The sequence below is a fragment of the Harpia harpyja genome, unplaced genomic scaffold (assembly GCF_026419915.1).
Source record: "Harpia harpyja isolate bHarHar1 unplaced genomic scaffold, bHarHar1 primary haplotype scaffold_46, whole genome shotgun sequence".
Lineage (NCBI taxonomy): Eukaryota > Metazoa > Chordata > Aves > Accipitriformes > Accipitridae > Harpia > Harpia harpyja.
Window position 1 is genome coordinate 1399807 of NW_026293385.1, and position 22135 is coordinate 1421941.

Genomic DNA, 22135 nt, shown 5'->3' on the forward strand with positions numbered 1-22135 from the left:
CCCTGGGCACCCCTGGATGCACACCCGGCTTCACAGCCCTGCAGCTGGTGCCAGGAGAAGGCAGTCCTCATGCCCTGTCCCTCTGACAGCGCAGCAGGGAAGCCCTGCTCTGGAGCACATCCTTCTCCTCTACACCAGAGAAACCAAGACAGTCCTCCTGCCAGATCCCATACACTGTCAGATGTGCCAGTGTTCGGAGATCACTGCAGGAACTGAAGCTCTATTGCCCTGCACCCACAGACTTACCATGTAGAGGGCTGTGAAGATTTCTCCCCCAGTGAGCTCTCAGCATCCTCCCACTCCACACTGCCTTTAAGGTCTCTCTGCTTTGCAGGTCTCCTCTCGACGCCTGCAGGCAGTGCCCCCAGCCCTGCTCCTGGGCAGAGCTGTCTCTCTGCAGCGCTGCCCGCTTGCCAGGAGCTCCCTCTGTCCCAGGAGCCCAGCCCAGCTCAGCAGCAGAGGACCAGCCCAAGGCAGCACTTTCTCTGCCCCCTCTGGGCTCCCTCCAGGTGTCCCTGGGGCTCCAGGGGAACCTGCTGGGAAACAGGCTGAAGCAATCACTGATGTTCCCTCCTTCACCTGGGGAGAGACACTGCTTTCCAGCAGGGTCATTGCTCTGCTGAGAGACAGACTTAGGTCCAAGAATCAACTGGTCTGAGAATCATAGAATCTTTTCAGTTGGAAAAGACCCATAACATCATCAAGTCCAATCGTGAACCTAACACTAGCAAGTCCAGCACTAAACCATGTCCCTAAACACCGTGTCTTTTAAATACCTCCAAGGATGGTGACTCAAGCACTTCCCTGGGCAGCCTCTTTCTTGTTCCATCATTGGGCAGGACACGCAGACAGTGACAGGCAGGGATCTCCTTTAGCCCTGCTGAGGGAAGGGAGCCAGCTGAGTCCATGGAGGCATCTCATGCTGGGATTGTAGTCCTGGGGCTGGAAGGGGACTCGGCTCCCTCCCATGCCACCACAAACCCACAGGAGGTGGGATTCCTCTTGCCTCAGTGCAGGTCTGCATTAAATAGGCACCTGCATGTGACCTCCTTGTCTCAGCTCCCATGCTATGTAATGGTGATGGAGGCCAGGAGTGAGGTGTTCGGATGCAAATGTCTGGTGACATTGGAGGTGCCAGAGGTGGTCAAAGAGATGTGCAGGTAATGGAGACAGATCCAAGTTATGTGCAGGCTGATATAGAGACAGGACAACATCTGAGTGCATCTTCTTTGCAGCTCCTGGGAATTACCTTTGGCCAACTGAAATGACAGCTGATGCCCAAATTAAGGGCAATGGAACCTCTCCCTCCTCATGATGTTCAGGGTGGCCTATAGAGGTATTCCTCCGATGGAATGGAGTCATGTGCCATAGGGAGAGATCTTCTGCATCGTTTTGTATTTACTAGGTCTTGGCTGACAATATTGGCAGTTGTCTCATGCTCAGCCCCACCTTGGGTTACAGAATTCAGATCAGCTACTCAATTCACGGTTCAGATCCAGGCACAGAGAGCTACAGGAGATGCCAGGGCTGGCACAGAAATCACAGGTCCCACACCAAAAGCAATTCTCCTTCAGGGAGGGTGTGCGACAGATAACGAAGATGGCATCTCGGAGAGTATGATTTGGTGCCTTTGTGCCATTGACGGTTCCCATCAGGGAGAGGCACCAGTCACCAGATGCCATCAGAGATGCAAATTCTGTCCCTTCTTCTACCCATTAGCTGCAGGCATTGCCTGATCACAAAGCACATCACACCAGGGTCCTTCCTCACTCCCTTGATGATCCAACCATGGAACAGCCCAAGCATTTCAACAGTGTTTCTGGGTACATCTTGCCTTCAAAGACAGCATCCTCCAAGCACAGCCATACTTCATACCAAAACTCAGCTGACGCTCAAAAGGCAATTCAAGGGCACCAGGAGGAAATGTTGCTACTTCAGGAACAGCTAGAGAAGAAAGAGAGATACTACGGGACCTCTGCTACATTAAGTGAGAGTAGGTGTAGAGAGATCTGACATAGCCTCTGTCCTCTTTGCCTCAGTGACCACCAGAAAGTTCTCCCAGGCCTTTGTGCTTTGAGGCAGGACTCTGGAAGGGAAAGGGGAACAACCAGTGGTGGATGAGGATCATGCCAGGGCTTACCTAGCAAACCACACCCTTACAACTCCGTGGGACCAGCGGAGCTGCAATCAAGGGTACTGAGAGAGTGGTTTTCACCAGGAAGTGTTGGTCTGTTGTGATCCCAGTAAGGAAGGCACTCAGACTCTGTGAGGCATCATTTAAAATGCTCTTCCTTAGGTCTAGCACTCTAAGGGACAATTGTACAGATAATCTTATGTCCCTTTAGATGGCTGGAACCCCAGGAGGGGTACCAAATCAGCAGGAAGGATGAAGAGGGTGGATGCCCCCTGTATGAAGGGGAAGCTTGGATTTATGGGGATGCTCTATGTGACAGGCAACAGGATGGGTTAGCTTTTGTCACTGAGGATCAGAAGAGTCAGTAAGAGTGACATTGTGCTGGCAGTTACAAACTACTTGATCATGGGAGTGGAAAGAGAAAAGTTCTTTTGTTAGCAGCTGAGGAAGTCTCCAGGTTAACGAGAAGGTGCCTATGGGGGACTGGAAGTGCCCTGGCATTCACTGGCCAGGCAAAGCAACAGGGTGCCAACAGCCTGAAGGACTCTGGGACAACTTCTTAACAGAGCTGCTAGGCGGGCCAGTGATGGTGATGCTTACCTGGATGTGACCCTGGCCAACAAGGAAAAGCTGGTCAGGATGTGATCACCAGCGTCACCCTTGGCTTCATGACCATGAAACAGTGGGGTCTCAGACACCAAAGGGCAGTGAGGAAGGTCAGCAGCAGGGAACAGACTCTGGACTCCAGTGGAGAAGTCTTCGACTTACTTGGAGACTGATCCAGGTGGTGCCATGGGAAGCAGCTCTGAAGGGCGAAGGAGCATGAGCAAATCTGAGAGGCATGACAGGCCAGCCTCCTCCAAGCAAAGGAACGGTCTCTCCAAGTACCCATGCAAAGAAGCATTCCCCTCAGGAGAGATCTCTTGCCATTAAATGCTAACAGTCAGGAATAAGAGAAAAATCACTGGTCTAATAACTTCATGCCAGAGGTTACACACTGTGAAATTAAGAGCTACCTTGTCAAGTAAGACTGAATGACAGGAATGAAATTAATGAAATTAAAGAACTGAAGTTTACCGACATGAAGAAGTGCTGTGTTACAATAGGCCACCCTGAGGGAGTCTGGATCATGTCACGGCTTTGTGCTTCAAGAAAGGAACACCATATGCATGGCACCAAATGAACTCCTGGAGCCTTGCAAAAGCACTCAGACCTCTAAGAGCACAGAGGTGCCTCAGGGAGGTCCTCCCCTCACACATCTTGAGGTGTTTCCTCTAAGTGATGTTTCTCAGATCCATGAATGGTGAATGGAGAAACATGGTTATTACCCAAGAAAAGCCTTGAGAGCTTTTTAACTTGTCAGTTAGATATTAGGCAGTGATTGGAAGTGTGTAGTGATGTGAGAGAGGGTGAAGTCCTCAAAAAGCAATGAGATGGTTCAGGGCTTTAGCAAATCCTTACAACCACGCCTGAGCCCAGCAACAGAAAGTGGTTGATGTCTGTAGGTGGAGGAGGAGTAGGTGTGCCCTGGCAGTGTGGCTGCAGGACCCTGCACAAACCAGGGCTTATATGAGAAGTTTCCATCATGCCTCAGCCTGGCATATGGGGAATGCCCATTGCTGGGGGTAGCTGAACACTGCTCCTCATGGCCGTGAGCTGACCTTCCTGTCTTCCTCTCCTTCACTACCCACACTTGCCTGGAATTCAGGCAACATCCATGAGCCTGGAGAATGCATGAACCTCCTGGAGTGAGGTCTCATTACTGCAGGGGATGTGAGAACATTTTGGGAGACTCGTGCGAGTGCAGCGAGAGACCGGGGCGTGCATAGCAGAGAGTGTGTTACAGGCCAGAAGAGTACCCGAAGGATCAAGTGGCAGTCATGCTACTGTGGAATAGTTCAAGTTGTGATTTTTAGGGCAGCAGCAGCAGGAGGAATGGCAGTGCAGTGCTGGGAAATGGATCCAATTTGGGGATGCAAACAAGTCTGGGACTGGGACATCTCAGGTGACTGAGGACTGTCAGCAGGGCTATGAAGGAGGCTGGACGGGTTGTGCGGAACTCACAGGCATTGCCAAATCCCCAGAACACCACAGCTTTGTGTTTAAAGCAACAAAATCTACCACCGAGTTGTACACACACCCGCACTCACACTGACCCTCAGTAGAGCCCTGAGCAATGCATGAGGGAAAGGACCTCTTTTACCAGGCCCTGGGGGCCAGGGCTTGGCCACTCTGATGATTAACAAACACCAAGGGCTTACATGTGATCAGAGCCACCAGCATATTGCCTTTGCCACCTGCAACCAGTGTCTCCAATTTTTAGCATATTTTGCCCCCAGGGACCGACACATTGACTGGTCATTCCCTTGATGGCTTTGTCAGTGTTGGCCCTCAGTGGGGCCTCCAACGCCCTCAGAAACTTGGGGTTTTCTTCTGCCTTCCGCTTTGTCAGAGGCTTGTTCCTGCTTGCAGTATCTGCAGTTCAGGAACTGGGCACCAGAGGGCTCCTTAACGTGCAAAACACCCTAACAAGCCAGGTCTCTGTGCACAACGTTCCCTAACTCTTCAAGTCTTCTGTGGCTCATTGGAGAAATTTCAGGAGTATAGCCGAGCAGAGAAGATTGAAATGATAAGTAACAAAAAAATCAGGATGTCTTCTGTTTCCAGTTTTCTGTCTTGCCGCCTACAGAACACGTAATCTCAGCCTTCTCCAATTCATATTGATCCACAGCATCTGCGGATGACGTCTGAACATGTAGGAAACGGTAAGATTGTTTCTGTCAGACAATGTATGGGACATCATTGTCCTGTGCCCCATCGTCATCATTGGTCCCTCACCACCACCTCCATCCATCATTTCTCTCAGTGGTCACCTGCACTTGCATCATGATTTCTCAGATCCAAGCTTTTCCCACTAAAGGCTGTAGCTGAATGATTCAGCTCTTCTGCACAGATTCCCACTGGCTTTATTTGGAGAGCCAGCTGCACACAATCACAGAAGAATGTTGCTTGCCTGCCATTATTAAAAAAAAAAGTAGCAAAAAACCCAATGCATTAAAAAATAATGTATGAAGTCCACGTTTCCTCCACGGAAGTCCACTTTCCGCTGTGGGTCACCTTAGTGGAACACTTTCAGTGAGATACTCAGGAGAACAGGTACAAACACAATGGAGGAGTTGGCTCAAGAGACCATCAAGCAGACTCCTGGAAGACAAGGCAAGCTTTAAAGCACCTGAAGCTCTGAGCAGCACCTGGGTAGCTGAGAGGTGTTTGAATGGGTAGAGACCAATGAGAGGAGGAAAGCTGGATGGACACTGGGAAATGCAGATGTCCAGGCAGTCTGCTGGAATGACTTCTTTAGAAATGGTCAGTTCAAGCAGGACATGTGGAAACCCGTGAGAGAGTGGTGAGAGTCAATACACAGGATACTAGGCAGAGCAGTGTCACGGGTGTAATGGGGAAAAATCAATATTTCTACTCCTGAGCATAGTACATGGGCTGGAAATTTCCACATTGACATCTGTAGTAGGTTGACCCTGGCTGGGTGCCAGGTACCCACCAAAGCCGCTCTATCAGTCCCCCTCCACAGCTGGACATGGGAGACAATATATAACAAAAGGCTCATGGATTGAGATAAAGACAGTTTAATAAAGTGAAAGCAAAGGTTGCGCAAAAGCAAAGCAAAACAAATTCTGTTATTCTCTACTTCCCATCAGCAGGCGATGTCTGGCCACGTCCTGGGAAGCAGGGCTTCGGTACACATTGTGGTTCCTCCGCAAGATGAAATGTCCCCCCTTCCATCTCCCTTTACTTAGCTTTTATAGCTGAACTGACCTCATATGGTATAGAATATCCGTTTGGTCAGTTTGGGTCAGCTGTCCTGGCTATGTCCCCTCCCAAGATCTGGCCCAGCCCCAGCCTGCCAGTGAGGGGCGGGGGGAAATGTTGGAGGGACAGACTTGATGCTGTGCCAGCACTGCTCAGCAGAAGCAGCCAAAACACTGGTGTGTTTCAACACCTTTCTAGCTACCAATAGAGAGCACAGCACTACAAGGCCTGCTATGGGGAGAACTAACACCATCTCAGCCAGACCCAATACAATCACCACCCCTCTTTCCATACCATTTGCGTCATGCTCAGGTCCCACATAATTTAATACACATCGATCTTCTAACCACGCCATTGTATTTAGTTCTCACTACTGAAATCCCTTCTTACCAACACTTACAACTGAAAATGCATACTTAAACCACCTTTATACCCAACATACAGATTTATACATTCTTATTAACTACTATCCCCTGCCTTTAACAGACAGATATTCCATGGGCTTCTTCCTCTCCTCCAGATGTTCACACACAGGCTATGACTTGGGCCCCATCTGTCAAGATGAGTGCTCAGGACAGGAGAAGCAGTATGTTCGATTGTTGGGCACCAACACCGCCTTGGTTTGGGTCACCGTTGCACTCGTCTGGTTCCTTGCAAAGTTCACTCCTCTGCTGTTCAGGTCATTCCTGTGACATTACTTCCTACAACATACGACTCACATCACAGATTGTTTTTTCCTCCACGGTTAAATGTCCTTGAGGCAGACACCAGGCCTCCCCATCCTTCTGCATTACCCACCAAGTACACCAAGCCGTGTGGCCTCTGCTAAATTTGTATCCCAATGCTTCCATGCCCCATTGCCCAGGGCTGTCAACATAGTCTTTAACATTCCATTGTACATCTCAGTCTTTCCAGATGCTTGTGGGTGATAGGGGATGTGGTACACCCACTCAGTGCTGTGTTTCTTTGCCCAGGAGTTTATGAGGTTATTTCGGAAATGAGTCCCATTGTCTGATTCAATTCTTTCTGGGGTACCATGTTGTGGACACATATTTAGCTAAGGGTCGCAAGAGCATTCCAGATGCCTTTAGAAGACCTTGAACAGAATAAACAAGAAGACAAAAAAAGAAAGATGCCAATTAGAAGGACACAGGTGCACATTCCAAGATAAAGGGAACTTGGCACAAAGAACCGCAATTCGGCAGTTTATCTTGACCAATTAGACTGAGACAAGTTTCGCGTGTTTTAGTTAATATAACCAATTGTGTCCTAAGTTTATGCGCGTGTACAGTGTTAGTATAACCAATTATATCTTATGTTTATGCGCGTGTACAGCGTTGATATAACCAATCATATTTCATGCTTGTGCGCATGTACAGTGACTTTGCAGAATATGTGACTATAAGTATGTGTGTGTTTTAGCAATAAAGTGTCGTCTGCTGTCTGCTCTCAAGATTACAGGCGTCCGTCTACTTCAATCTCCTCAAATGGTGACCCCGACGTGATTGCGGGCCGAGAAAACGCTGGAATTGCTGGAAGTGTGTCCGGAGGAGACTCTAGCCGAACGATCGTCTAGCCAGCTGGACTGAGCCGACAACCTTCTCCCGGGAGATCAATCACCCTGCTCGTTTGGAAGTAAGGTGAGCGGCTAAGAGGATTAAAATGGGTGCCCAGATGTCTGTGGAAGAAGGGGCAATTGTACGAATGCTTTCGCATATCCTCTCCGTGAGAGGGATTAAGTATGATTCAAATACTTTAGGTATGATGCTGAAGTGGCTTAAGGACCATGGTGCCCCCACTTCGAATGTAGAAGTCTTTGAAGTTAAAAATTGGGAAGAAATGGGAAAAGTAATTTGGGACTTTGTATCGCGTGGGGACGTGAAGGCCTCTGCTATGTGGAGATTGGTGCTGGAAACGTTGAAAGCCCTTAAGGCAGAAAAGGAGATGGCTGCTGCTGTAAAAATTTCAATTGAAGATACCCCGGAAAAAAAGAGAAGTGTGTGTGGTGAGGTGGTAAATAATTCGGACAGTGATGAGGAATTAAACACCGAGGGAGATGTCACTAATGGAGGCAACGATCAACCTTTAAGTAACCTGCCTCTCGAGCAGAGACCTATCCCCTCTGCACCTCCCTATGAGACACATACATCCCCAGGAGAAGCTATAAAAAAGCGATGGAAGGACATAAATGATAAAATGTTAACCGAAGGTCTAAATCCTGTGGCTTTTCCAGTTACAGTCAGGCAGAATGCCCCAAACGTGTGTGGCAGAATGCCCCAAACGTGTGGCAACCTTTCAATTGGGATTTAGTAAAAGAAGTACGGAAAACAGTAATGGCTAATGGACTGTCTGCTCCATTTAGTCAGGCGTTATTGGAGAATATATTTTCTGGTCAAATTTTAACGGGCTTTGACTGTACACAATTGGCTACAATGATTTTAACCCCGACTCGGCGTCTATTATGGAAGGTGAAATGGGCAGAATTATGTGATTTAGCGGCACTGGGAAATTTGGACCGCCCAGAAGGAGATCTGAGGTATATGATCACTTCTGCTCAAATGATGGGGACTGGTGACTTTGCAGATGTTAATAGGCAAGCGAGGCTACCGGTGGAAGTATTACAAGAATCAGCTTCCTTAGCTCTGAAGGCAATGGTAACCTTGCCTGAAGCTGGAAAGTCAGAACAATCATTTACAAGTGTAAGGCAGGGTAATACAGAACCTTATCTGTCCTTTATTTATCATCTGCGAGATGCTATTGAAAAACAAATAGTTAATGCTGATGCCAAAGAAGCATTGATAATAAAATTGGCTGTGGAAAATGCAAATGCAGACTGTAAAAAAATACTACAATCGATGCCAGGAAGAGTGACGCTCGTAGATATGAGAGAGGCCTGTAACAAAGTTGGGTCTTTGGAGCATAAAACTACATTAATGGCCAATGCTTTTGCTGTAGCCATGCAAATGGATACAAAAAATGTTAAGAAATGCTATAAATGTGGACAACCGGGACATTTGCAATTTCAGCGTAAAGAAGGGCGAAACAAAGTGGAAGCTGGGCCTAATATATGCCCTCGTTGTCATAAAGGGAGACATTATGCTAACCAACGTAGATCTCGTTTCACAAATGAAGGTGTAGCTCTGCCACCTCGAGGTACCCCATCGATGGGAAACTACAAGAAGAGTGCGAGGAGCGGTGCGATGACCCCAACAGCTCCGAAAGGATCCCAGATCGGCACCAAGAAGGATGTCTGGCAGAATTGCCAGCCCGAACAGCTGGAAGTGCCGGAGTGGATGTCTCAACAATAGAAACCATTCTACTATGGAACTCTCAGGTACACCGTGTGCCAGTAAACGCACAAGGACCATTAGGTAATGGGCTTAGTGCCCTGTTGTTGGGATGGTCTAGTATAACATTACAAGGAATTTTTATGCTTCCCAGGGTGATTGATGGGGACTACACAGGTCGCATTTATGCTATGATTTGGACGCCGTCTCCACCAGTATCGATACAGGAAGGAAGCAGAATTGCACAGCTCGTCCCTTTTAAAGCAAATGTACCATGTAAGGTTAATCAACAGCGTGGCAATGCAGGGTTTGGATCTATGGGATTAGAAGCTCAAATTATGTGGTCAAGGGAGGTCAATAAAACAAAACCTAGTATATCAGCAGAGTTACAAAATGCAAAGAACAGGCCAGAAAAAATAAAATTACAAGCTTTAGTGGACACTGGAGCAGATGTAACAGTTCTGTCGTGGGAGGACTGGCCTGTTACTTGGGAGCTTTCTGAGATGGATTCAAAACTGTTCGGTGTGGGAGGATTATCAAAAACTCGACAAAGCAAATATATGATTCAATTGATTTGTCAGAATTCAGTTTCTTATATCAAACCTTATGTAACCAATATCCCTATGAACCTGATAGGCAGGGATGCATTAAGTCAAATGGGATGTGTGCTTAGTACAGGAGACAATTTTGTGGTGCGGCCATTGACAGGCGACCACTCCTAAAACTGAAATGGAAAACAGAGGAACCGATTTGGGTAGATCAATGGCCGCTGACTGAATCTAAGGTCGCCATCTTGAAACAGTTAGTACAGGAGCAATTGGAACAAGGGCACTTGGTGAATACCACGAGCCCTTGGAATACACCAGTTTTTGTCATTCCAAAAAAATCTGGGAAATGGAGACTATTGCATGATTTAAGAAAGATAAATGAAGTAATGGAAAATATGGGAGCCCTTCAGTTAGGGTTACCCACGCCTACTCTGATTCCACAAGGATGGACCATTTGGATTATTGATTTAAAGGATTGTTTCTTTACAATATATTTAGACCCAAAAGATGCGGAAAAATTTGCCTTTTCTATCCCCACCATAAACAAACAGGAACCCATGGAACGTTATCATTGGGTAGTTCTGCCACAAGGAATGAAAAATTCTCCAACCATATGCCAATCCTATGTATCCCAAGCTCTAAAAGGGTTTAGACAACAAAATCCAGACTTGATTATTTATCACTATATGGATGATATCTTGATAGCAGGGAGAAGAGAGTTATCCGAAAAGCTCAAAGAATTGACTACACAATTGTCTGATTTTGGTTTAAAAATAGCACCAGAAAAGGTACAAAAAATGCAACCATGGAAATATTTAGGCTGGAAGATTTTAGAAAAAACTATCGTTCCACAAAAACTGGAAATTACAGACAAGATTGAAACATTGAATGATGTGCAAAAATTACTGGGGACAATCAATTGGGTTCGAACACTGTTGGGAATAGATAATGAGCTTCTGACCCCTTTATTTGAAATGTTACGAGGTGACACTACCTTAACGGCACCTCGACAATTGACTCCTCAAGGTAAACAAGCATTACAAAAGATAGCAGATCTAATATCCCAGAGTCAGGCTTTTAGAATTAAAGAAAATCTTGACATTAATCTTAGGATTTTAAACCGAGAAAAACAACCCCTCGGGATCATATATCAATGGGAGGGAAGTCACAAAGACTTGTTAATAATAGAATGGATCTTTTTAGCTCACCAGGCCCAAAAAACCATATTTTCTCGAATTGAAATGATTTCAGAATTAATTATAAAGGGGAGATGTCGGATTATTGAGATTTGTGGACAAGAACCACACACGATTGTCGTTCCTTTGACTCAAGGATATTTACAATGGTGTCTACAGAATAGTCTAACTTTACAAATTGCTTTTGCAGATTTTGAAGGAAAGATAGATATTCATCTTCCTGCACACAAAATGTTTACCTTGCTACAAAATATACAACTAGAAGAAAAAGAATTGTGTGCAGAGTTACCTACTGATGGTCCTACAGTATATACGGATGGCAGTGGAAAAACAGGAAAGGCAGTAGTAGTTTGGAAAGAAGGTCAGGTATGGAAAAATCACATTGTCACATGTGAAGGCTCCCCCCAAGTGGTGGAACTTCAAGCTGTAATAGAAGTATTTAAAAAGTGGCAGGATGTTGAGGTCAATATTATTGCTGATTCTTTAGATGTGGTAGGTGTAGTAAAACGCTTGAGATGGGCTTATTTGAAAGAAATTGATAACATCACATTGTTTGAAAAATTTAAGATGTTGCTATTTCTGTTAAACCAACGGACAAAGTGTTATTATATAATGCGTGTGTGAAGTCACACCAGTTTGCCTGGATGGATCACAGAAGGGAATAAACGAGCTGATTTGCTAGCTAATCCTGTATGGACCGGGCCACCCTCCAATAAACTTCTACAGGCACGTGGAGCTCATAATTTTTTCCACCAACCAGTGAAAGTATTAGCCAAAGAGTTTCAGGTTTCTATAGCAGATGCCAAAGCCATCATTCAATCCTGTGCTGAGTGCCAGAAATTATCTGGGCACGGAGATGGCGCTGTAAATCCTAGGGGTCTGCAGTCCTTGCAATTGTGGCAGACTGATGTGACTCATGTACCAGCTTTTGGAAAATTGTGTTATGTTCATGTTTCTGTTGATACATATTCCTTGATGATATGGGCCACAGCACTTGCGGGCGAAACAAGCCGACATCTACAAACACACTTACGACAAGCATTTGCAGTAATGGGTGTCCCGGCCCAGATAAAAACAGATAATGGACCATGTTTTATAGCACAACGGACTCAGGAATTTTTTCAGCAATGGGGAGTTACTCATATTACTGGCATTCCTCATTCTCCCACAGGTCAAGCTATAATCGAACGTACTCATAAAGTATTAAAAGACTTTTTGGAAAAACAAAAAAAGGGGGAATTAGGGGAACCTCCTTCAAATAGACTCATGAAAGCAATATATGTGATGAATTTTTTGACCCTGCGTGGAGAGTCAGTTGTCCCCCCTGTAGTTCGGCATTTTCAAACAATGAATAGTGGGATTCAAAATATTGATAATGGGTGGAAAGTCTGGGTTAAAAATATGGAGCGTCAGCAATGGGAGGGACCTTTTAAAGTAATAACGTGGGGCCGAGGTTATGCTTGTGTCATTACAGAAAATGGGCTGAAGTGGATTCCAACTAAATGGACGAAACCTTATGCTGAGATTGATATGGAACACGCTGACTGTAGCAAGCAGCATGACAGTGGCACCAGTGATTGATCCACATCATTTAACACCGTGGGACAGTAAGAATGTTTGGGTGACACTGACAAAAGCTATTAATCAAACCTCTTTTTGTGTGTCATTGGCATTAACTGAACAGTCTTTTATTCTTATGTATTTTATTAGGTATAATGTTGCTTTTGCCGTGTTTAATTAGCTGTGTTCATAGGTTTTTGCAAAGGGCAATACAGCATGTTGTTACTTGTCGAAAAACAAAAAAGGGGGACTTGTGGACACATATTTAGCTAACGGTCGCAAGAGCATTCCAGATGCCTTTAGAAGACCTTGAACAGAATAAACAAGAAGACAAAAAAAGAAAGATGCCAATTAGAAGAACACAGGTGCACATTCCAAGATAAAGGGAACTTGGCACAAAGAACCGCAATTCGGCAGTTTATCTTGACCAATTAGACTGAGACAAGTTTTGCGTGTTTTAGTTAATATAACCAATTGTGTCCTATGTTTATGCACGTGTACAGCGTTGATAGAACCAATCATATTTCATTTTATTTTTGTGCGCGTGTACAGTGACTTTGCAGAATATGTGACTATAAGTATGTGTGTGTTTTAGCAATAAAGGGTCGTCTGCTGTCTGCTCTCAAGATTACAGGCGTCCGTCTACTTCAATCTCCTCATACGACGTGACGGAGCGGGTGGCCCTGCAGAGCAGCCCCGGCGCCCTCGAGCATTTCCACAGGAAGCTTTTCTGAGCCCAGCGCAACCTCTACCTGGCCGGTTTCGCCCTCCTGCTCTCCTTGTGAGTTTGGGGGGGGGGGGGCAAGTCTGGGGGGGGGGTCTGGGGGTGCCGCGGAGCCCGGCTTACCCTGCCTCCTGCAGCCTCCTGCGCCGCCTGGTCACCCTCATCTCGCAGCAGGCCGTGCTGGGTGCTTCCAGCGAAACGTTCCGGAAACAGGCGGAAGGCGCCAGCCAAGCCGCCTGAGGTTACACGGAGGATAACGATGCCTTGTGGAAGGTATGGCGGGAGGCGGGGGGGGGGGGGCGAAGGAGGCATCCAGGCGCCTCGGGCCCTGATGTGCCCCCCCCCCCCACCCGCCAGCAGCTGCAGGAGGCAGGGGGTGACAGGGGCGGTCCGTCGTCCCCCTCCCACGACAAGAACGAGACCCTCAAGGCCAAGGTGGAGAAGCTGAAGGAGGAGCTGGCGGTCAGCAAACGCAGTACGGGCAGGGCTGTGGGGGGGCGTTATGGTGTGGGGGGGGCGTTACAGTGTGTGGGGGGGGGCGCTGCTGGTTTATTTGGGGGTGACCCTGACACAGACAACCCCCCCCCAACAGCTCTGGAGAAGGCGGAGAACGAGGTGCAGGCCATGCGGTGCCAGGCCGAGGGGCTGACGCGGGTGTACGACCGGCTTCTGGACCAGCACGCGCGCCTGCAGGTAGGGAGGGGGGGGGGGCACCCCTAACCCCCTATGACCCCCCCCCAACCCCCTTTCAACGCCCCCCAACCCCCTTTCGTACCCCTTAACACCCCCTCTGACTGCCCCCCCCCCCCCCCCCCCGGCATCCCATGATGGCCCCTGGGACAAGAAGGAGGAGTGATGACTCGGCCATGCCCGGCCACACCCACCGGGCCACGCCTTCCCCCCCCCATCCCAGTTCAGGGAGTGGGGGCAAAACTTGGACAAGGTGTTTCCAGCCCCCCGGCCCTTACCCTGTGTTTGGGGACCCCCTGCTCTGTGGCAGCACTCCGGGGGGGTGGGGGGCACGGGGGAGCTCTGAACCCCATTTCAGGGGGTCCGAGCCCCCCCTTTTGCCCCTTCCAGGGGGGGTTTCCCCAGGTGTGCACAGTGGGGGAACTCCCCCCCCCCCCAAAAAAACACACCAGCTTCTGCTTCAATAAACATGTGGGATCAGGCCACGCTCGTCTCCACCTCCCACCCTCTCGGGGACCCCCCCCCAGCACCCCAATTTCCCCCCCCCAGGTCCCTTTTTACCCCCCCGTTGTCACCCAGGTACAGAGATCCCCGAGGCTCAGCCATTTTTATTGGCACCGTGCACAGGAACGGGGAGCTGGGGGGGGAGGGGGGCAGCTCGTTTGTCCGTCCGTCCAGGCCCCACGGCCATTGCAGCGTGGGGTTAGTCCGTCCCATCTGTGGGTCCCGTAAGGCTGCAGGGACGGCCGTGGGGGCCGTCTCACCGTGGGGCTGGCCGTCTCGCCGTGGGGCCGGCCGTCTCACCGTGGGGCGGGTTCCTCCACGAGCGGGGCACCCCACGCGCTACAAGGCGGCGTGCAGGGCCCGGGCCTGGCCCCGCAGCGCTTTGAATTCCCTCTGCACAAAATCCGTCAAAGCTTTCCGCATTTCCACCTGGGGGGGAGGGGGGGGGGAACGAGCCGGGCCCCGTCGAGCCGTGGGGCTGGGAAGAAGAGACCCCACAGAGCCGTGGGGCAGAACGGGGTTGTTTTGTGTGTGTCCCCCCCCCCGCCGTGGGGCAGCTCCCCCAGCGCTCACCGTTGACGTACCCTCCGCCCGGAGTCGCTCCAGGAGGGGCCAGACGCTGAACGGTCGCCCCACGACCACCGTAATTCGCTACGGGACAGCGTCAGTAACCCCCCAGCAGCCCCCCCCCACCCCAAAGCCCACCGCCTGCCCCATAGCCAGCCGCACAGCCCCCCCCCCCCCCCCCAGAGCCACCCTACCCTGCTCTCAGTTAGCAAGGTTTAGGAATACCTCTGTGGTGCCGCTTTTGGGAGTTTCTCCTTGGAAATCGAGGCAAGAGACGCCTTTCCCAAGGTGCAGAAGAAACCGCGTAGACTTGTGCGTACTTTCTAGGTCATGCAAGTAAAGCCAGATGCCAGCCAGAGACCGGGAGCGTGTTTGCATTTCTCCCCGATAAGTCAAATGCCCTATTTTTCATGGGTTTCTCATAGGAATAGGAATCGTGAGCGGGCACAGAAGGGTTTCTGTGCTGGGATACAGCTCATTTTTTTGTCATCACAGCTTGCACGGTGCCGTTTTGAGCGTTGACAGCGCACCGATGTTTAGCTACTGCTGAGCGGTGCTTATGCAGAACCAAGGGCTTCTCCGTTTCTCGCTCTGCTGCCCCAGCGAGCTGGCTGGGAGGGGACACAGCAGAGACCACTGCCCCGAGCTGACCGACGAGGTACCACGGTCCGTTCCACGTAGTGTCACGCTCAGCAAGAAATTCAGGACTGGGGGAGTCTTCCCAAGGCAGCCGTCGCACCGAGATGGCTGGGCGTCTGCCTGCTGGTGAGAGGTGGTCGGTGGTTGCTGTCACGTCCGTTGGTTTCCTTTTTTATTCCCTGTGCTTGTTAAACTGTCTTTATCTCGACTCCCTTAGGTGACAGCCTAAGGAAAATGGAGCCTCCTGGGTCTCAGAGTAATTCCAGAGCTAAAGCGGCGACAGACATCGGCTCTGGATCAGATAATACGTGCCGACGCTCATCGCTGACCCAAGAAGACATGCTCCTCCTGTCCTACCCGAGGGTTTCAAATCCAACACGCTTTCTTCCTAAAGCAGGACGCTGCCTTATTTACTTGTAACGCCGTTCCTACGCTCCTTGAGATGCGGCTAGAGGTGGGTTACGCAGATCATCAAGCCGCCGTTTGGGAGCACCAGAGCCTTTTGGGTACTGTTTGTCACCATGGTTTGCATGAGAAGGGAACTAAAACACAATAGACGGCGAGAAATTTAACCTGCCGTGGAGATAGCTACGGTGAGCAAGTCCGATTTTGTGCTTTACAAAGCATCATTTTTAAAATTCAACCCTGAGTTTCGCAAGTGTAGACCCTTATTTTTATAATGCGAGCCTCAATGTTAGGGCAAAAAGCATCAATTTAAAAGACCAAAGCCTACTTTGGGGGGTGCAAACAGTCATTTTTAAGGTCCAGACCCACATATATGGAGTACAAAAACTAATTTATTAGCTCCAAGGTCCGTTTTTAAGGTTCAGAGACTCATTTTAAGGGCCCAGAGCATCATTTTTAAGCCCCAAAGTCTGATCTGGAAGGACCAAAGCCTCATTTGTAGAGTCTAAATCCGAATTTATACAGTCCAAAGCCTCATTTTTACTTTCCAAACTCTTAGCTTTGCCTTCCAAAGCCTCATTTTAGTTTCCAAAACCTTCATTTTTAGGGTGCAGAGGCTCAGTGTTAGTTTGCATAGTCTCATTTTCAGGGTCCAAAGCCTCTTTTTTAGGATCCAGACAGGCATTTTTAGGGTCCAAGCTGCATCTGGAGTGTCCAAACCCTCATTTGGAGGGTCCAAAGCCCACTTCTAGGGCTCAAAGCCTCATGCTTAGGTCCCAAAGCCTCATTTTTAGGGTCCAAAGCTTTGATTCTAGGGTTGAAGGACTTCAGTTGTAGGCTCCCAACCCTCTTTTTAAGGTACAAACCCCTCACTTAGGGCTCAAAGCCTCATTTCCTTAATGCCCGAGGCATATAATGAGCATCCAAAGACCCATTTGTAGGGTCCAAAGCCCCGTTTTAGGGCCAAAATCCTTGGTTTTAGGCTTTAAAAACGGCCCTTTGGAAATGGTGACTCATGTGGGCCCTGGCAATATGAAAGAGGGGTCTCAGCATCCCCAGGCCCCCGCTGCCTGCGGCTGTCTGAACCTCTCCCAGCTCGTTCTGGGAGACGGAGATCGCCGCGGGAAGGGGTTACTGGGAGGAGGTACTGGTCCGGCCGACTTGGGAGGGTCCGTACCAGTTCCTTGTGCTCTTTCTAGTTAGCGCCCAACAAGAAGAGGGTGGAAGACGACCTCCGGCAGAGCCTGCCGTACCTGCGGGACACTCGAGCCACCTTGCCAGCGGTGGCCATCAGGTTCATCGGTGGGCCACAGTCCTTGGCCGCAAGGTCTTGCCGCACGGCACCCGAGGAACCGGAGCTGCGGGATATCTGCGACGGCGAGGAGGGGCTGGTGGGGCAGGGGACGGGGACTGGGCAGGGTGCCGTGGTCTGCAGGGGACTCCTGGGGGTGTCTGCAGGCAGTGGGGGGGTCACGGCTGCTCCGCTGCCTTCTCTTGCGGCCCTCCCGCCCTTGGCAAAAGACCCTGAACTCTCCGTCAGGACTCCGGCAGCGGAGGAGATCTTCGTCCCGATAAGAGAGATGCCAACGTCGGGATGGAGCCTGCAGTCGCTGTGCTGCTGGCCCCTGGTGAGCCCTGAAGAAGTGAAATCCTCCTCTGGAAAACAGCTGTATTTTAATAAATTTAGGGTTTTTTTAATAAAGCTGGAACAACAAGCCCAGTCCCATGCTGTCCTTCCCATGGAGAACACCCAGAGCGTGCTGAGCAGACAGCGTCATGCCTGGCTTGTGCTGCTGCCTGCAGGACAGCACAGCGGGACCCAGGGTGTCCTTGCAGAAAAGTCCCAGCTGCTCCGCTGGACCACAGAACCCAGAGAGGAGGAGGAGGAGAGAAGCTTTAGCCCAGCCTGCCTCTCCTGAGACATCTCAGGGCACCCGTGCTCTGCCGAGCTGGCAAATTGTCATTTGTCCTGGCATCTAAACCCTCTCGTTTACAGGGGAGGTGTGCTGGTTTGGGCTGGGATAGAGTTAATTTTCTTCACGGTAGCTGGCATGGGGCAATGTTTCGAGCGGGAACAAGGGGTTATACCAGATGTCCCGAGTGGGAACAGCCCAAAACTACGTAAGCCAAGCGGGGCAGGAACAAAACTGCCACCAGCCACCTCGAGCGGGAATCTGGCAAAGCTGTGGCTGATGGAAAGCTGACAAACCCTGGAGGCAGGAGAAAAGGCGGGTCGCAAGTGGTGTTCCCCAGGGCTCAGGATTGGGGCTGGTTCCAATAGCTTTATCGATGATTTGGACGAGGGGATCGAGTGCTCCCTCAGCAAGTTTGTGGATGACACCAAGTTGGGAGGATGGGTTGATCTGCTGGAGGGTAGGAAGGCTCTACAGAGGGATCTGGACAGGCTGGATCGATGGGCTGAGGCCAATCGTATGAAGTCCTACAAGGCCAAGTGCTGGGTCCTGCACTTCGGTCACGGCAACCCCTTGGAATGCTACAGCTTTGGGGAAGATTGGCCGGAAAGCTGCCCGGCAGAAGAAGACCTGGGGGTGCTGGTTGACAGCCGGCTGAATATGAGCCAGCAGTGTGCCCAGGTGGCCACGAAGGCCAACGGCATCCTGGCCTGTCTCAGAAATAGTGTGGCCAGCAGGAGCGGGGAGGTGGTTGTCCCCCTGTACTGGGCACTGGTGAGGTGACACCTCGAGTCCTGGCTTCAGTTTTGGGCCCCTCACTACGGGAAAGACGTTGAGGTGCTGGAGCGTGTCCAGAGAAGGGCAACCGAGGTGGTGAGGGGTCTGGAGAACAAGGAGAAGGGTCTAGAGAACTTCCGAGGAGCAGCTGAGGGAACCGGGGTGGTTTAGTCTGGAGAAGAGGAGGCTGAGGGGAGACCTCATCGCTCTCTACAACGACCTGAAAGGAGGGTGTAGCGAGGTGGGTGCTGGTCTCTCCTCTCAAGTAACTAGGGATAGGAGGAGAGGAAACGGCCTCCAGTTGCGCCAGGGGAGGTTTAGTTTGGATATTAGAAAAAATTTCTTTACTGAAAGGGTTGTCAGGCATTGGACCAGGCTGCCCAGGGAAGTGGTGGAGTCACCATCCCTGGAGGTGTTCAAAAAGCGCATAGACAAAGCACGACACAGCTGGTTGTACTGGGTCCTCCTGTAGAGAACTCAACTTTTTTACATGTGCTTCCGTGCAACAATATTGTCTCATCTCTTTTCAAATGTCGTCGCCCTGCAGTCGTTGCTGAGGGAATGGCTCCGCCACAAAGGATCCTCTTTCCCCCGGAGAAGATTTACATGGACTGGCAGCAACGATGCAGAGCTGGAGCGGGACTCCACAACTCGGGCGACATGTGTTTCCTCAACTCCGTCCTGCAGTGCCTGACATACACCCCACCTCTGGCCAACTACCTGCTCTCTCGTGAGCACAGCCAGTCGTGGGAGTACTTTTAGGAACAGCTCCTTGTAAATCTGTCGGGCACTTCCCAAGGATTCCAAGAATCTGGAATTTAAGAGAAAAGCAGCCCTTCTTTGCCAATTCCCCGAGTTGGTCGTCTTTGAACACTCAAGCCTAGAAGGCACTTGTCGTATCTAGCTGTGGCCGTCTTCAGAAGGGCACCCCTTTCTAGCCCCAGGTCTCGGTCCCTATTCCTGCAGGTTAAACCCTCTTTGCTTATTGCACAGAAATATTCTGTCAGTTTAACATCCCTCTGAAGAAAGTTTTCTCTGCGCTAAAATGTCCTGGGCTCGTTGGGATGCTGTCGCCTTGGGAGGAGCGGAGACCGTTCTTTGAACTTCAAAATCCCCACTGGGTTTCCCATTGCTGTGGATGTTTTGCTCACCTAAGGCTCTTGCTTCCCTCCCTTCCTCTTCAGGCCGCCAGCCAGGCTTCTGCATGATGTGCAGAATGGAAAAGCACGTTAACAGCGTCCTGCGCTTCTCAGGCGGTGCCATCTATCCTTCGGCTGTCGTCAGCATTCTCACACGTGAGTCATTTCGGGTGCTTTGACAAGTTTTCTTCTGTTCTTGTAGGAGAAAGCTACTAACTTCTTCTTTTTTAGCAATAGGAAAACATTTCCAGCTTGGCAGGCAGGAAGATGCCCATGAGTTCTTACGTTATGCTATTGATGCCATGCAGAGAGCTTGTCTGGGTGGAATCAGCAAGTAAGCACAAGCAAATTCCCTTTGCAATGTTCCCGAGCCCTTTGGACTCCTTGGTGCAGTGCCATCAAGGAAAAACTACGCCCAGGGCTTTCACACAAAGCAAAACTCCGGGAGGAGATAACTCTCTGCCTTACCATTTATTTCCAGCTTGGACATCCCTTCCGAATCGACTACCATCGTCCACCAAATATTTGGGGGCTTTCTGAGATCTAGAGGTACTTTTCCACAACCATTGCTCTCCTTGGAATTGTCTGTGTCCTTCTGTCGGCCTGTGATGAACAGCCGATGGTGTGACTGGCGTAGTAGGTATGAAGGACGTAAAGCGGCACAGTCAGTCGACTTCCCCATCGCTGAGCATTTTGAATTTCCTTCCAGTCACGTGCTCGAGCTGCAAAGTGGTTTCTGATTCCTACGAGGCCTTTCTGGATATTCCTCTGGATATCAAAGTAAGAGAGTTTAATTGTGCTTCAAGATGTCGCAAGGCCCCTGTAGCTTTCCAGAATCAACACAGTTGCTTTAAAAACGCATACCGTGAACACAAGAGAGCCTGGTGGTGGGTGGCAAGTGGAGTGGAAGGATCCCTCTGCGTCCTTCTTCTTTTTGCCCTCCCTCAACACCCGTCTGATGGGTGGTATTATTTTCATTATTGATGACCCCGCGCACCATCGGTAGCTGAACTGAGCAGTGGCACAGAGACGTAGCTCTTGATAGCCCCGCGAATTGAGGGAATTGAGGGAAATGTTCGGCATCGTACCCTCTTTCTGCCTCCTTGTGGGCGCTGCTTGCAGGTTCACCTGGGTCTTCTTGTCAACTCCTGATAAGAGTTTGGGCGAGGGCATTTCCCGGAGATCAGTTCTCTGCTTTCTCACTCCTCCAGGCAGCCTCAACTGTCACCGCAGCGCTGACGGACTTCGTGAAACCCGAGCAGCTAGATGGTGAAAACTGCTTTAAATGCAGCCAGTAAGATGATTATTAACACCATATTAATACTAGATCCTGCGTGAAGGTGCTGCACATACTCTAGCATAAGCCATCTTTTCACATAACATAATATATTAACATAATAATTCACATAGGTTAGATGCACGATAATGAGGCACCGATATTTTAATATGGCTCTGTGCATCTGAACAGCCTTAAAACAGCGTAGGGGGGTGTGAGACATGAAAGGATGTCTGGCCTTCTTGGGGCAAGATAGGGCGTATACGAAGGTTGCATTTCAGCACTTGGCTCTGTGCTTGGTTTCAAGGTGTAACAAGACGGTTGCCGCCTCCAAGAGGTTTACAATCCATCGCGCACCCAAGGTTCTCACCGTGTGTCTGAAACGGTTTGAAGATTTCAGCGGCGGGAAGATCAACAAGGTGCGTATGCAACTGGAGCGCAACGTTCCCTTCCTGGAGCGGGATATTTCCCAAAGCAGTACGCTCTTTCACAAGCCGTTCACGTTGAGTTTTTCGCGTTCCCTTCCGGGGAGAGGAGAGTTGTCGCGGGAAGACAAGCACGTACGCTGCTCCGGGAGAGCTGCTTTGGCCGAGAACAGTGTCCTGCCACCCAAACCATTACCTGCTGCTTTGGGGAAAAACCAAGTGTTCATGAGCCCCAAAGATGTATTTATACACCTCTGGTCTTGGAGGGCTATTTCGTGTAGTATTTCAGGATCATTTCCGAGCACTCTCGGTCTCTCCGTAGGTTGTGAAGTACTCCAACTGCTTGGATCTTCGCCCGTACATGTCTCAGACAGATGGAGAACCGCTCTTCTACTCTTTATACGCTGTCCTGGTGCATAGCGGTAACAGGTGTCATTCAGGGCACTATTTCTGCTACACAAAGGTAAAGAGCAACTTCCTTCCACGCACGAGAAAAAGGCGTGCTGAGGAAGACAGACTTTCA

At 49.8% G+C, this 22135-nt stretch overlaps 1 non-coding gene across 1 annotated transcript; it reads right to left on the minus strand.

Annotated features, from left to right (window-relative positions):
- Nucleotides 1-15922: 15922 nt before the first annotated feature.
- Nucleotides 15923-16007, minus strand: LOC128138451 (small nucleolar RNA SNORD45). Its single transcript, XR_008234016.1, has one exon. It is a non-coding gene; the product is annotated as a small nucleolar RNA SNORD45 (small nucleolar RNA).
- Nucleotides 16008-22135: the final 6128 nt, after the last annotated feature.